Genomic DNA, 13,106 nt, shown 5'->3' with positions numbered 1-13,106 from the left:
TAAAAGTACTTTATTGTATTGTTTGAACTGCTGACAGTTGAATAATTCCACAGAACCATTTTGGAAGTGACAAAATAATCAAAAAATGCAAGTAGGTATCACTCAGTAAGTTTTATTTTATTTTGGCAGTATGTCACACTTCATAACATTTCCACCATGTTCAAGCCTTTAATCAGTTTTTTTGTTTATGTGCCACATCCCTGATTATGAGCCCTCAACCCAAATGATTATGAATCAGTTCAGAGATTTTTGCTTTCCATTTTCATTAGGTAATGAGTCTTATCTGCATGATTCTTTTAATGACTTTATATAACTTTATATAATTTATGACTTTAATTTCTTCTATCATATAGCAGTAACTGTATTCTGGTTAGGAGAGGTTTGTAAATTGTTTTGTGTAATAAAAGTAGACATCATTTCAACTTGTATTTAATATAATCATTCTATTGCTGTCATCAAATAAACTTTTAATGTAACTGCTAAAAAGAACCACTGTCAGGTACACAGATGTTTATCTTCCACCAGTATGGGTGATATTAATTCTGAACTTATATAATTAAGTAGCCCTAGGATACACACAATAAGAAAAACTTCCATTAGATCACAAAGGCAAAGCTGTAATGGCTTGTACTGCTCTATATAAAGCTGAATATGTAGCTCATTTACATCCATTTAAATAAATAATTTTTGATGTAATCAAATATATTTTACAATCCAATTGTAAAAAAAATCCTCATGCTTAGTTTAGTCCTGTAAGACCATGTGACAGACTATTAGGGAAATGCTACAGTCTCAAAAGACAACACCACTCTATTAACAGATCATTTGTCACTGGCAGTCCCACTGCCACTGCCATAAGGCTGGAACAGATCAGGGGTTGATGGAAAGGAGTTTAAGCTAAGCTGTAGAAAGACTGAAGTGATGTTTCTGGAAAGGGAGAAATCCTGTAACAGATAACATCCCTCCCCATCCAACTCTGATAGAAACATGTATTGGCTACGTTTGTCAAAGTGATGAAAAGTTGTTTGACTTCTCATTCATCTTGGATGGCCATGCAGCATTTCAGTCTGAAGGGCTTTCTTCCATCACCAACTCTTATACTATAGTTATATATATAACTATATACCAACAATGTGGTCTACAAGTCCAAATATCCAAACCCTGAAAATATGTTTATTCCAAAATCTAAAAAAAACCTCCAAACCTATCATCTACTCTTCTTTGCAACTTTTGATTTCAAAATTTCATTATTTCAATATTTTCTGAATATTTCTTATTACAATTACACTAGAAATTCTAGTTTCTAGAAATTAGAAAATTATAACTACAATATCAAAACCTACCAGCCATGCCCAAAATGCTTGCAAAGGAATTCCTGGCAGGGTATTGCAGAACTTCCATTAATTTGGGGTTCTGTTTGCTATAATAAAAACAATTTCTTTTCTTTTTGTTTTACCCTTACAAAAATAAGTCTATAACCATGGTCTCAAGGGGTTCAAATGATATTTTTTCATGCATCTTAACATCCAGCAAACATCTATTCCACTTTCAGAGAAATCTTCCTTATAATCCCAAAGCAAACTGAGGACCTCATTGAACAGTGGAAAGAATAAGGAGGATGCCAGATTTTCACAATATTATTTATGTAGGTTTAGCATCACAGAACTCCTCTAAAATGAAGCAAGTACTCTTCCTTCACCAGTTTTAATTAATTCCAAATGTAGATTCTTCTACTGCATTTTTCTATTGCTGTGGTCCCCAAAGAGAACTTATACTGAAAAAGAAAATCATATAAATCACCACAGGAGTGATTTCATTTTTGTGCCTAGATGGAAAATTGTATTCAGTGTTACATGAAGATGCATAGCCAGGAACCACACAGTATAATTCTGTTATTCTAGTTTTAGAAGTTTTCCACATTACTAGGGAAAGAAGTGCAGAACTTTGGCTAAGTCTGAGAGCAAACGATGGTGAGTAGCAGTCAGTAGTACTCAGTTAACTGGAGTTTAGACTGAGCAAAGTCCAACAAGCTGTTATGCTACAGTCCCATTTTCCTCACAGTGCAGCTGCTCCTAAGTGCAGGCATTCAGTGGTAAACACCAGTAGGAGTGACAGCATCACAGCTCAAAGAAATGAAATAGAGAGACTTTTCCAGGCATTGAGCCCAGAGGGGTAATGCCTAGGGCTCTGAGGAGCAACTGGTATACAGCAATTCTCTCCCTTGTGGTAATTCTTTGTATGTGAAATCCTTGAGCCATTATCCTTGAGGTAGTTATCTTTTATTAAATGAACAGGTGAATACTGCAGTATTTCAGGTATATGGTAAGGTGTTGTCCCATACTTACAAATGATAAATAACACAGTAATTTAATTTGGAGTTTATGTTTGGTTTTACATTTCCCTTTCCTTTCTTTTCCTTTTCCTTTTCCTTTTCCCTTTCCTTTCTTTTCCCTTTCCTTTTCCTTTTTCCTTTCTCCTTTCCTTTCCTTTCCTTTCCTTTCCTTTCCTTTCCTTTCCTTTCCTTTCCTTTCCTTTCCTTTCCTTTCCTTTCCTTTCCTTTCCTTTCCTTTCCTTTCCTTTCCTTTCCTTTCCTCTCCTCTCCTCTCCTCTCCTCTCCTCTCCTCTCCTCTCCTCTCCTCTCCTCTCCTCTCCTCTCCTCTCCTCTCCTCTCCTCTCCTCTCCTCTCCTCTCCTCTCCTCTCCTCTCCTCTCCTCTCCTCTCCTCTCCTCTCCTCTCCTCTCCTCTCCTCTCCTCTCCTCTCCTCTCCTCTCCTCTCCTCTCCTCTCCTCTCCTCTCCTCTCCTCTCTCCTTTCCCCTTTCCTTTTTCCTTTCCTTTTTCCTTTCCTTTCCCAAAAACCACTGGCAACTACTTTAAACAAAATACAATTAAAGCTTTATTTCAGTGTGGCACACCCAGAACCCCCCTGGCTTTGCATGTGCTAGAAGCAGATACACAGTAAGGTACAGCTGACAGAAACATTAGCAAATGTGAGCTCATTCTGGTTACTGTATCAGTTCATTTTTTTATCCAAACAGGAATTCAACTGAATTTCTGTTTCCTACATTTAATACGGATAACAGAATGATGCATAAGAACTGTAACACTGACAAGTTCATGATTGATGTATGCCAAAAATACCTACTTTTAGATACCTCCTGTATGATCACTAAACACAGAATCCAATTAGGCAATACTGCTATGCTTCATGCCTTCTAGTCTCTTCTTTCCCAAATACATCAGTCCCCAAACAGTCACTCTGCAGTTACACAGCAGAGTATAACTGGGTAAGGAAGTCTAAGACCTGGATTCCTTGGTGTAACCAACCATCCCCAAAAATAAGTTCCAGTAGATGGAAAACAGTAGCATCCAGTATTATTTGTAGATAACAGACTAGACTGACTACAGTAATACTTGGACAAAGTCAGGACTACATCAGACATAAATCCTTTGAGGAGCTCTGGAGCAGGGATGGTGAAATCTATACTGGGATGGTACTGGTGTGACTAAACAGGGGTACAGAATACTCAGAATATTAGCCACTGGTAATGCTGGGATGCACTGCAGTAATTTGTTTTACAGTACCAGCTTGAAGGCTACTTTACAATGAAGAGAGCCAACAGAGAACTGTTTCCTGGTAACACCCCATGAGATCCAGATGTTCCACCAGATCTCCCTCACAGTCCTTGTTCCTCCACTGAAGCAATGACCCCTTGAACAGCAGTCACCAGTGTCTCTCAATTTTTTACCATCTTGCTTACCAGTCATTTATTTTTTGTTAACATCCTCTCTTAAGGCTGTCAAAATACAGAGAAAATCTCTCACCCATCCCTGTGTCACAGAACCCTACTATATTAGTAACTATTGAGGCTTAACCTAACTCTTAGATAAGTAAGAATGTTAACCAGACTAAAATAAACTAATCAGAAATTGTTTAACTCTGTGGGGTCTATACCCCAAAATACCTAAAAGATACCACAATTAAAAGGCAAAGAAGGAAATCTGGGTTTTTTTACATGAGAAAAAGAGATCACAGAATGGAAACACTAGTTGATGCAATCCCATTTAAACAAAGGAAATAAAAGATGTCATGGCTAGTCTGTGATGTGGCATCCTGGCACACCATGCTGGCTCATGCTAAGGCTGCTTACACTCCATTAAACAGTACACTCCAACATGGGATTACTGCTCAGACTAGCAAGTAGTTTATTAAAAAAAAAACAACTTTGTGTAGAGTACAATTGTTTTTTTAAATTGATGGTTTGTATTGTTGTTTGCTCCTACATTACAAAGCTAAGGCAGTTGGCATAAAGGTATCTCATGTACAGCATATCAGCTCTCTGAAGCTCACAAAACCTTTTATTAAACCCAAAAGCAAATTTCTTTTGTTGTGACCATTCCCAAAAGAACAAGCTCAGCATAAAGGCTCCAGGTCTCTTCCTGATGTCCTGTCACACTTGAGAGCTAAGACAATGCTGAAGATCATTAGCATGGCATAAAGCTTCATTCACTCCTGTTTTCAGGAAGCAACCCAGAAAAACATACACTAGGAAGCAATTTAAGTGAAAAATACTGGACATTTTGTGAAACAGCACACTTTTTTCGGTTATTTTTTCAAACTAATTTGTTTTTCTTTTTTTTTTTTAGGTATAATGGCTTCTGTTTTTAAATTACTTCCATTATAGAAATAATTTCTTCATTAAATTAAACATTTTGGCATCCAATCAAATTGCAATTCAGACTAGCTTCAAATTCAACAACAATTTATGTTGCTCAGGGCATTGTCTACTCTACTTCTGTGTATCTCCAAAGATACCTCCACAAATCATATATTTCCACAAATCTCTCTGGACAATATGGGTAATGTTTTTCAATTTAGAAGCTGAAAACTAGACAAGTGTTTCAGATGTGGCCTCAAAAGTGTAGAAGAAATAATAATTCCCTTTGGTTTTTAGTAAGGTCATTAGGAATTTTGCATTTCTATGGTATCTTTGTATTCACACATTGGTTTCAGTTTTATTATTCTAGTATTATCTTAATGTGTTTCTTATTTCATGGATTATTCTCTTGATATATTCAAATCATTACTTTTTGCTTCCTCAGTGTGATAAAATACATGAATACACATGACAGAATAAATCTTTTTCATAGCTTCATAATCTGCATACCTGAAGAAGGAACAATATTTGGTTTAGCTCTAAATTATTTACTGCCTTTTGCCAGATATATGGGTAAATTCAACTGCTTAATTTATCACATGGGATAATAAAATTTTAGAAATAATACTAAAAAGGTTAATGATAAAAACCTATTAGAAAACACACTGCATGTATAAGGAAAAACACAACACTGAACAATCTGAATGCCTTTCTGTTGACTCCAGTTTTAAAATGCAGCCATGTCTATTCACAGAATTGTTGAGTGCATTTGTATCCTGCTCTCATTGCTTTATTTACTATGAATTCCCAATAGTAAAACTACTGCACAATCAACAGATAAAGGGTTTAATTAAGAATTATTCTTATGACTATTTTCCTTCACAATCTAAATTTGAGGTGACAGCCTTGAAACTTAAAAGGCTCTGAAATGTTAAATATTTTTAATGTATTTGCAAAGGGATACAATATGAAACTGTTATAATTTCATTCAGTAATACAGCATCTCCTTCAAAGAGAGAAAGGTAGGTCAAGATGCAGCTACATTTCTGCCTTCCCCCAAAGAAATGCCAAAAAGATTGCTAATTAGGGATGATGCTCGCTTGTGGAATGGAAATCTGCTTCTAATAATAAAATGGGCTTTTTAAAATATGTATCTGCAAATGATATTTGAGAAATAGTTACCATTGTGTGTTGCCATTGAATTTGACCAATTAAAATCTCAAAACAGGAGATGAAATATTTTGCAAACTGTTACACCAATCCCAGCAAACTATCTACAGGTTAAAAAAGAGCCACAATCACACTACATTTTAGTTATAAAGCTGTCTTACTACTCTACATAATTTATTTCTACATATGAGCTTCTAACTATGAAATCAGAATTACAAATAAAACAATAAAGGATTTTTAATAGGTTGCTTACTCTTAGTAGACAGAATATTTCTGTGAATATAGTGATGATGAGAACAGCAAGTTACTGTAACCAAGGACAAGTCCTGCCTAACCAACCTAGTGGTCTTTTATGATGGAGTGACTACAGCACTGTGCAAGAGAAGGGCTAAAAATCTGGATTTATAGGCATCTATCTGGATTTCTGTAAAGCATTTGACATGGTCTCTCACAACATTCTTCTCTTTAAGCCAGAGAGAGATGGATGTGATGGGTAGGTTGTGAGATGGGTAAGAAATTGGCTGGACAGTCACAGCCAGAGGGTGATCAGTGACTCAGAGTCCCAGTGAACATCAGTGACAAGTGGTGTCCCCCCAGGGGTCCATACTGGAACCAGCATTATTTAATATCTTCATTAATGACACAGATTAAGGGACTGAGTGCACTCTTAGCAGGTTTTGAGAGGACACCAAGCTGAGTGGTGCTGTTGGCACACCTGAAGGACAGCATGGCACCCAGAGGGACCTGGGCAGGCTTGAAAAGTGGGGCCCTTGGAACTCCTTGAGGTTTAACAAGGCTAACTACAGGGTGCTGCACCTGGGTCAGGGCAGCCCTGGTACCAGCACAGGCTGGGGATGAGCAGATGGGAGCAGCCCTGTGAGAAGGACTGGGGGTGCTGGTGGGTGAGAGGCTGGCCATGAGCTGTCAGTGTGCACCCAGCCCAGAAAGCCAAACGTGTCCTGGGCTGCATCCAGTGGTGGCAGCAGGGCCAGGGAGGGGATTCTGCCCCTCTGCTCTGCTCTGTGAGACCCACCTGCAGTGCTGCATCAGCTCTGGGGCCAGCACAGGGAGAACAGGGAATGCTGGAGAGAGTCCAGAGGAGGGACACCAGGGTGATCAGAGGGATGGAGGACCTCTGCTGTGAGGAAAGGCTGAGAGAGATGGGGTTGTCCCTTCTGGAAGAAAGAAGGCTTCAGGGAGACCTAACTGCAAACTCCTAGTACCTGATGGGAACCCTACAGTAATGATGGAGAGACACTTTTTACAAGGGCACGTAGTGACAGGAAAAGGAGGAATGGCTTCAGACTGAAAGAGAGTAGATTTAGATTAGATATTAGGGAAGAAATTTTTTCTTGTGAGGGTGGATGAGGTTTTGGAATAGGCTGCCCAGAGAAGGTGTGGATGCCCCACTCCTGGCAGTGTTCAAGGCCAGGCTGGATGTGGTTCTGAGCAACTTGATCTAGTGGATGGTGTCCCTGACCATGCCAGGGGGTTAGAACAATATGGTGTTTAAGGGCCCTTCCAACCCAAAACTCTCTCTGATCCTAAGTTGTCTAGAAAAATCAAAGCAGATTGATGGGATGAACCTACAAATTGGTGCATTAGCATGTGCTGCAGCCTCCTCATTTATTAATGGATGGAATTTAAAATTACCAGCCTTTGACAGAATAACACAAGGACTCATTTTCATATGTGAATGGTAATAACATAGTTTTCTACCACTTGGACTAAAATTAACCTTTCTTGCTTGAGATTTTGTCAGACAAGACTATCCATTTTACTCAGCTTTCTCTTTTGCAGACAGCTCAGCCCATGATAAAGGAGATACAGTGAAAAACAAGTTATTAGAAAATCTACACTTTTAATTTTGACAGATTAAATGAATAAAATTGATTAATATTTTATAATTTCATCTTCTGAGATTTATTCCTGTATTGTGAAAATGTATCTTGCAGCTTAAAGAGAAAAATCAATGAATGATGATTATTTTATTAGTTTAAATAACGGATATCAACCACGGCTTTACATCTTATATAATATATAGTACAGCTTTTTGTAATTTACTAAGGATATAAATATTATCTTGCATCCATTGAAGAAATACAGAATATTAAATCTAGTTTTTTTAAATCTAAACCTAGGTTAGGAAAAAAATACAATTTTCTTTACAATATGGTAATTTCTCAGAGACACAATGTCTTTAGAGACAATGACCTGTCTTCTTTTATTCAATACTTACAAAAATATTTTTATGAGTAATTATCTCCTGCAATAAATATTTTATAATCAAAGAGCTGAATAATTGGTTAGTGGTATGATAAGGGGTGCTGCTCAAACTTCTGGTTACAAGGTAGTATTTCATAATTTCAGCAGAACAGCTATTCTCACAAAACATGCTTAGAATTTCAAGAGTTTAATGAACAATCACTGAATTCTGTTGAAACAGATTATTTTTCTCAACAGTTAAGCCTGATGTTTATTAAAAAGCCCATACCTTGTGGATGCTTCAGTTTAACAGAACACCTAATACTCACTGGGAATAAGCTTCAACAGCTCACAATTAAACCCAAAGAAATGCAGGTAGCAATATTTTCCCTTTTCCAATGCTGCTTTTAAAAACTGCTTCTTCAGTTTTTTGTGCAAATGTTTTTTGTGCAGAAGACATAGGGTTTTTTTCCAAAACTTTATATGCCTTGCTCATTGGCAACTGAAATTATTTGCCTTTGAAATAGCATAGTTTGCAGATTTTAGTGTTAAAACCCACTGTATTTTGGAGGAAAACAAACATTTCACTACAAAAAAAAGTTATGTTTAGTTTTGGGCATCACAATATATGAAAGATATTATGTTATTAGAGAGTGTCCCAAGGAGGGCTGTAAATATGGTGAAAGGTCTGGAGGGGAAACTATATCAATGCATGAACACAGCTTTCTGTAAGAGCACAAAAAATGTTTCAGCTTCTGCTTTAATTTCCTTGGATATTAGCTGTTATTTCAATGGACAACTCCTATTACCCATCCATGTCCAAAAATTTCATCTCACATTCTGTTTGGTCCCTTGTTTGGATGGTGCACCTTTACAAAGCACTACTGCTCTGTATCAGCCATTACTTCATCAATGCAATCTAACTGAGTGGTTAAAAGGGACATGATAAAACAGCTGCTAAGAGCTTCAAATTTGCATATTAGAGACAAACAAAACATACTTTTTAGCACCACTTGCAAATTTCCAATATTTACCAAGCAATTATCAATTAGATAAAAGGTCTTAAAAGACATATCCTGGCTGATAAATTTGGAACAAAGTGAAATCATGTTGCAACATTGATGAGAACTGAGGGAGCCAATTGAGGATCAGTTCCTTAGCAGATAATGTCAGGCTGCAGTTTTATTTTTGTTTTGATATTCATGACAGCTAAAGAGAAGAAGCCAAGAAAAGCAGCAGAAAAATGCTAATTCTTCAGAATAATGTGGAAATTTGAACTAAATTATGAGTTTTTGTGCTTCAATATTAGAATACTAAATCTGGAGTATTCTGCCCTGCACAGATACCTAGGTAACAGCTGTTCAAACAGAGAGCCATGAGAGGAACAATGACAAGGTGGGGAACCAGCCAAACTACAGTTTTAGGAGAGGCTGATTCAGATGGATTAAAGACAAACCATTAAGCCTCTGTCTCTGCTGCAAACTCTGCTAAGGCAATGTATTAGAAAACACTGTGGAAACTAAGTGTGATTACTTTGACTGGGATAGGCCTTACAATGGAGTGCCCAAGTGGTGAATAGTGGGACTGAGCACGACTGTTCTGGATTTGTACCAGATTTACTATGCGAGTTCTTTAATCTGGTGAAAATTGAGAGGACTTGATTCCCTTGGTTTTCTAAGAGCAGCCTTTCTGCCTGTTATGCCTGTGAATGGAAATTTAATATCTCTGCCTAGATGCCTGGGGTGTGAAGGAAAAATCCTGGGTTTCCTATTCCCAAAAGGTTTTATAGTATATTCAGCAGGCAATTTCCAAGAGTTCAAACCTCATGTACCTTGGGCATCCAACCCACCTTTCTGGGGACCAAATTGTTGAAATAGAGGAATAAGGTTCCAAAATTCTTTCTTAACTACTAAAAGACCATTAAAATAGTAAAAATCTTACACTAGGTGATCAAACTGGTATTGAAGTTAAATATTACTATCTTTGCTTTTACTCAGGATGGGAAGGGACAAAGAACAGCATCTCAGAAGATAAATATAAGTCTCTTGAAAAAAATATGAAATATAACTTCTTTATATACTAGGAGTACTTTATAGATGAATGCACAATTTCAACAAAACCTTTCATAAATTATGCAACTAAAAACTTTGAGTATTCATACACATTTCCTTGATTAGAACCTGAAACGGGTGCTTATGATTCTGAGGTCAGAATGTACACTGTAGGACTTTTAGCAGCTCTCTAACCACACAGTCTTGCAAAAGAAGAACTGCTTTTGACATAAAACCAGCTGAGTTCAAAATAATGAAATACAAGGTCTTCTTGGAATAAGAAGGGTTTGGGTTTCTTTTTTGAAAAGGTGAAATTAAGCCCTATTTATTTCTTGTGGAAACAAAAATCAATTTCCAATTTGTTGACCTGAAACAGCTTTTTAAGGTTGCTATTCAGCTGACATTTGCCTGGGCTGCTGTTTTGCCTCTTAATAGCTGCAGTTCTGAGTCTCCTCTCTCTCTCTCTCTCTCCTGCTGGTATCCATAGCCATGAGAAAACACTTATCTAGAGACTGGGATGCTCTTAATACCATTATATGCTGATGTGTACTATTGCTGATCTATGATCATGAACCATGAGAGGGAAACCACAGAAAACATTTAGGGTGCCCTCAGGAGGAAACTGACAGCATAAAGACCAAGAATTAAAATTTATATAATGATCACTAATGATGCATATAGTTCATATCTTAATGTAGGTAGCAAATATATCACTGTAGACAGACAAGCTGAAGCACAGTATTATGAAGTTCAATGTCAGCACTGCTAATTGAAAGTATTCAGAACTCCATCTTAGAAGAATATTCAATACATAAATTTTGTTTCAATTTAAAGCAAAAGCTATCATCCAAATATCAGAATTTTCATCTGGGAAGAAATCACCTATTTACATCAGGTCTGTCACCATAACATATGCAGAGCAATGCCTCTACTGCATTTTGCATATACAAATTTCTTCACACTTTCAATAGGCAGTTTTCTTTTTTTTTACAAATTTTGCTTTTTACTGAGTGAATTCAGACCTAAAAAATGCAACACCTGTTGTTTATCTGCCTGTTGTTGTGTAATGCTCTCAGAACATCTTTACACTTCCATAAATTCTGCTATAAATATTTTACCATCTGGCCTATATTTTGTGTTCCTTCCCATCCCTATTAAATGCTTGTTGCAGTTGCTTTCATTGTTTTCTGCACTGGCAGCAAACCTCTTGACAAGGCAGCATTTAACTAATAACCTAGGTAGAGACTTACTCCATCCTTAGTAAATGTAATCCTTCAGTACAACTTTGATCTTTCAATATCTCCTATTTCGTTTTAAAAATGCCTAAATCAAACCTGTCTCAAACAGTAAAGTATAAGTCAATATCTTACTGTCAATGAAACAGAGGGACATAAAAGTAACTATAAAAAAAAAAAGCTTATAAAGTTGGTCATATAAAACTAAACTAATCCAAAATATGGCATTTACTGAAATATAAATCAGAGGATAATTTTCAGAGTTATGAGATATCTTTATTGAAACCTTTATTGAATTTCTGAATAATAAACCTAGAATTAACTATTGATTAATTACATTTGTAAAATCAATAATGAAAGGTCACCAAAAAGAAAATCTAATTAAAAAATGATCAAGACTAATCAGGAAGATGTAATGGGCACAATCATGATTTGGAATCACATTTAATGAAAAAAGGTGATTCAACTGAAATGCATAATTAGATATAATCAACATTTTTCTAGTAATATATAGTATAGAAATATAGAAATTGTATTTCAGATGTGATTTGACTAGAAGCTTGAGATGCAAAACAGACTGATATTGTATTATTAAGAATTTCTCCAAACACAACTATATTACATATTTGACATTAAAGAAATAAAATGAGAGAACCAGCAGCTGTTATCACTAATAAAAATTTAACATAATTTACTGATTATGGACACAGTCAACTATCTACTGTACAGCTATGCCTTAATAATCTTTCCCTCTCTTACAGTAGATAACTGTTAAAAACTGTAAATGATTCCTTCACAATAATTTTCATGAAAATGACTAAAATGACTAACCCAGATGTCCCACTTTTTCACTAGTTTGAGCAATGAGAAAGGAAGATTACTATCATGGTAATGCACCACATTAGTCAACAGCTGACTGGAGTAATATATGGAAATAAAAACCTTTGGGATTTGTGTGGTTGAAAAGCATCTATTACTATTAACACTAATTTCATCCTGTTATTTCATCCTGTTCATACCTCTGCATTATGACTTTGTATGGGAGGTGAACTCCACACAAAAGCTCAGACTCTAATCTCAGACTTCCATTAAAATAAATCATATAAGTAAGGAAAATTGCATGCAGTTTGGTCACAACCAAATGAAAGTAGAAGTTGCAAACAGTAATGTACTCTTGAAGTTTACAAACAAGCTGACTCACCACAGATGATACTTTTTAATACTAAAGGCTATAATAGTCAGCAAAATGGCATATGGGGCTAGGTTCAATTCCAGTCATATGACCAAATAACATTTGAACATGCATTATCACTTCTTGCTATACATATTTATATTTTTTCTGCTTTGTACTTTAAACTTTTTTTTTGAAGGAAAGGATAAAGAAAAAATAAGTATTAGCCAAAAGAAATTGCTTGCATAACAAGAATCTTATTAATACTTATTTGATGGTTTCTTTAGAAAAAGTAATGTCTAGAAGGCACATGGTCCTCAAATCTTTCTTCTGAATCTGACAATCAACATTAATGTTGATGAAAATCTTGGTATCCCACTGGACAAGATGTGTTAATCAACATCAAAACCAACAGCTTTCTATTTATTGCCTGGAGGTAACAAAGACCTATTCTTTCTAAAATAGTCTTCCTTTCTTGTAGGTTCTGAGTTTTCTCTCTATCTATCCAACATAAATAAGGAATCTATTTCCTTAAATACTAATTAATTCAGAAAAATTACTTTTATTTGTCTGTGCATTATCTTAAATACATCACTTCTGTCAAAGTGTATATATATA

General features: G+C 36.0%; 1 protein-coding gene across 1 annotated transcript in view; it reads right to left on the bottom strand.

Moving 5' to 3' along the window:
* DYNC2H1 (dynein cytoplasmic 2 heavy chain 1) overlaps positions 1–13,106 on the bottom strand; it is a 139,743-nt gene that overhangs the window by 12,292 nt on the left and 114,345 nt on the right. The window lies entirely within an intron of this gene.

Source organism: Oenanthe melanoleuca, chromosome 1 (genome assembly GCF_029582105.1).
Source record: "Oenanthe melanoleuca isolate GR-GAL-2019-014 chromosome 1, OMel1.0, whole genome shotgun sequence".
NCBI classification, from domain to species: Eukaryota; Metazoa; Chordata; class Aves; order Passeriformes; family Muscicapidae; genus Oenanthe; species Oenanthe melanoleuca.
The sequence above is the reverse complement of the archived record's forward strand: the minus strand, read 5'-3'. Positions and strand labels throughout refer to the sequence as shown.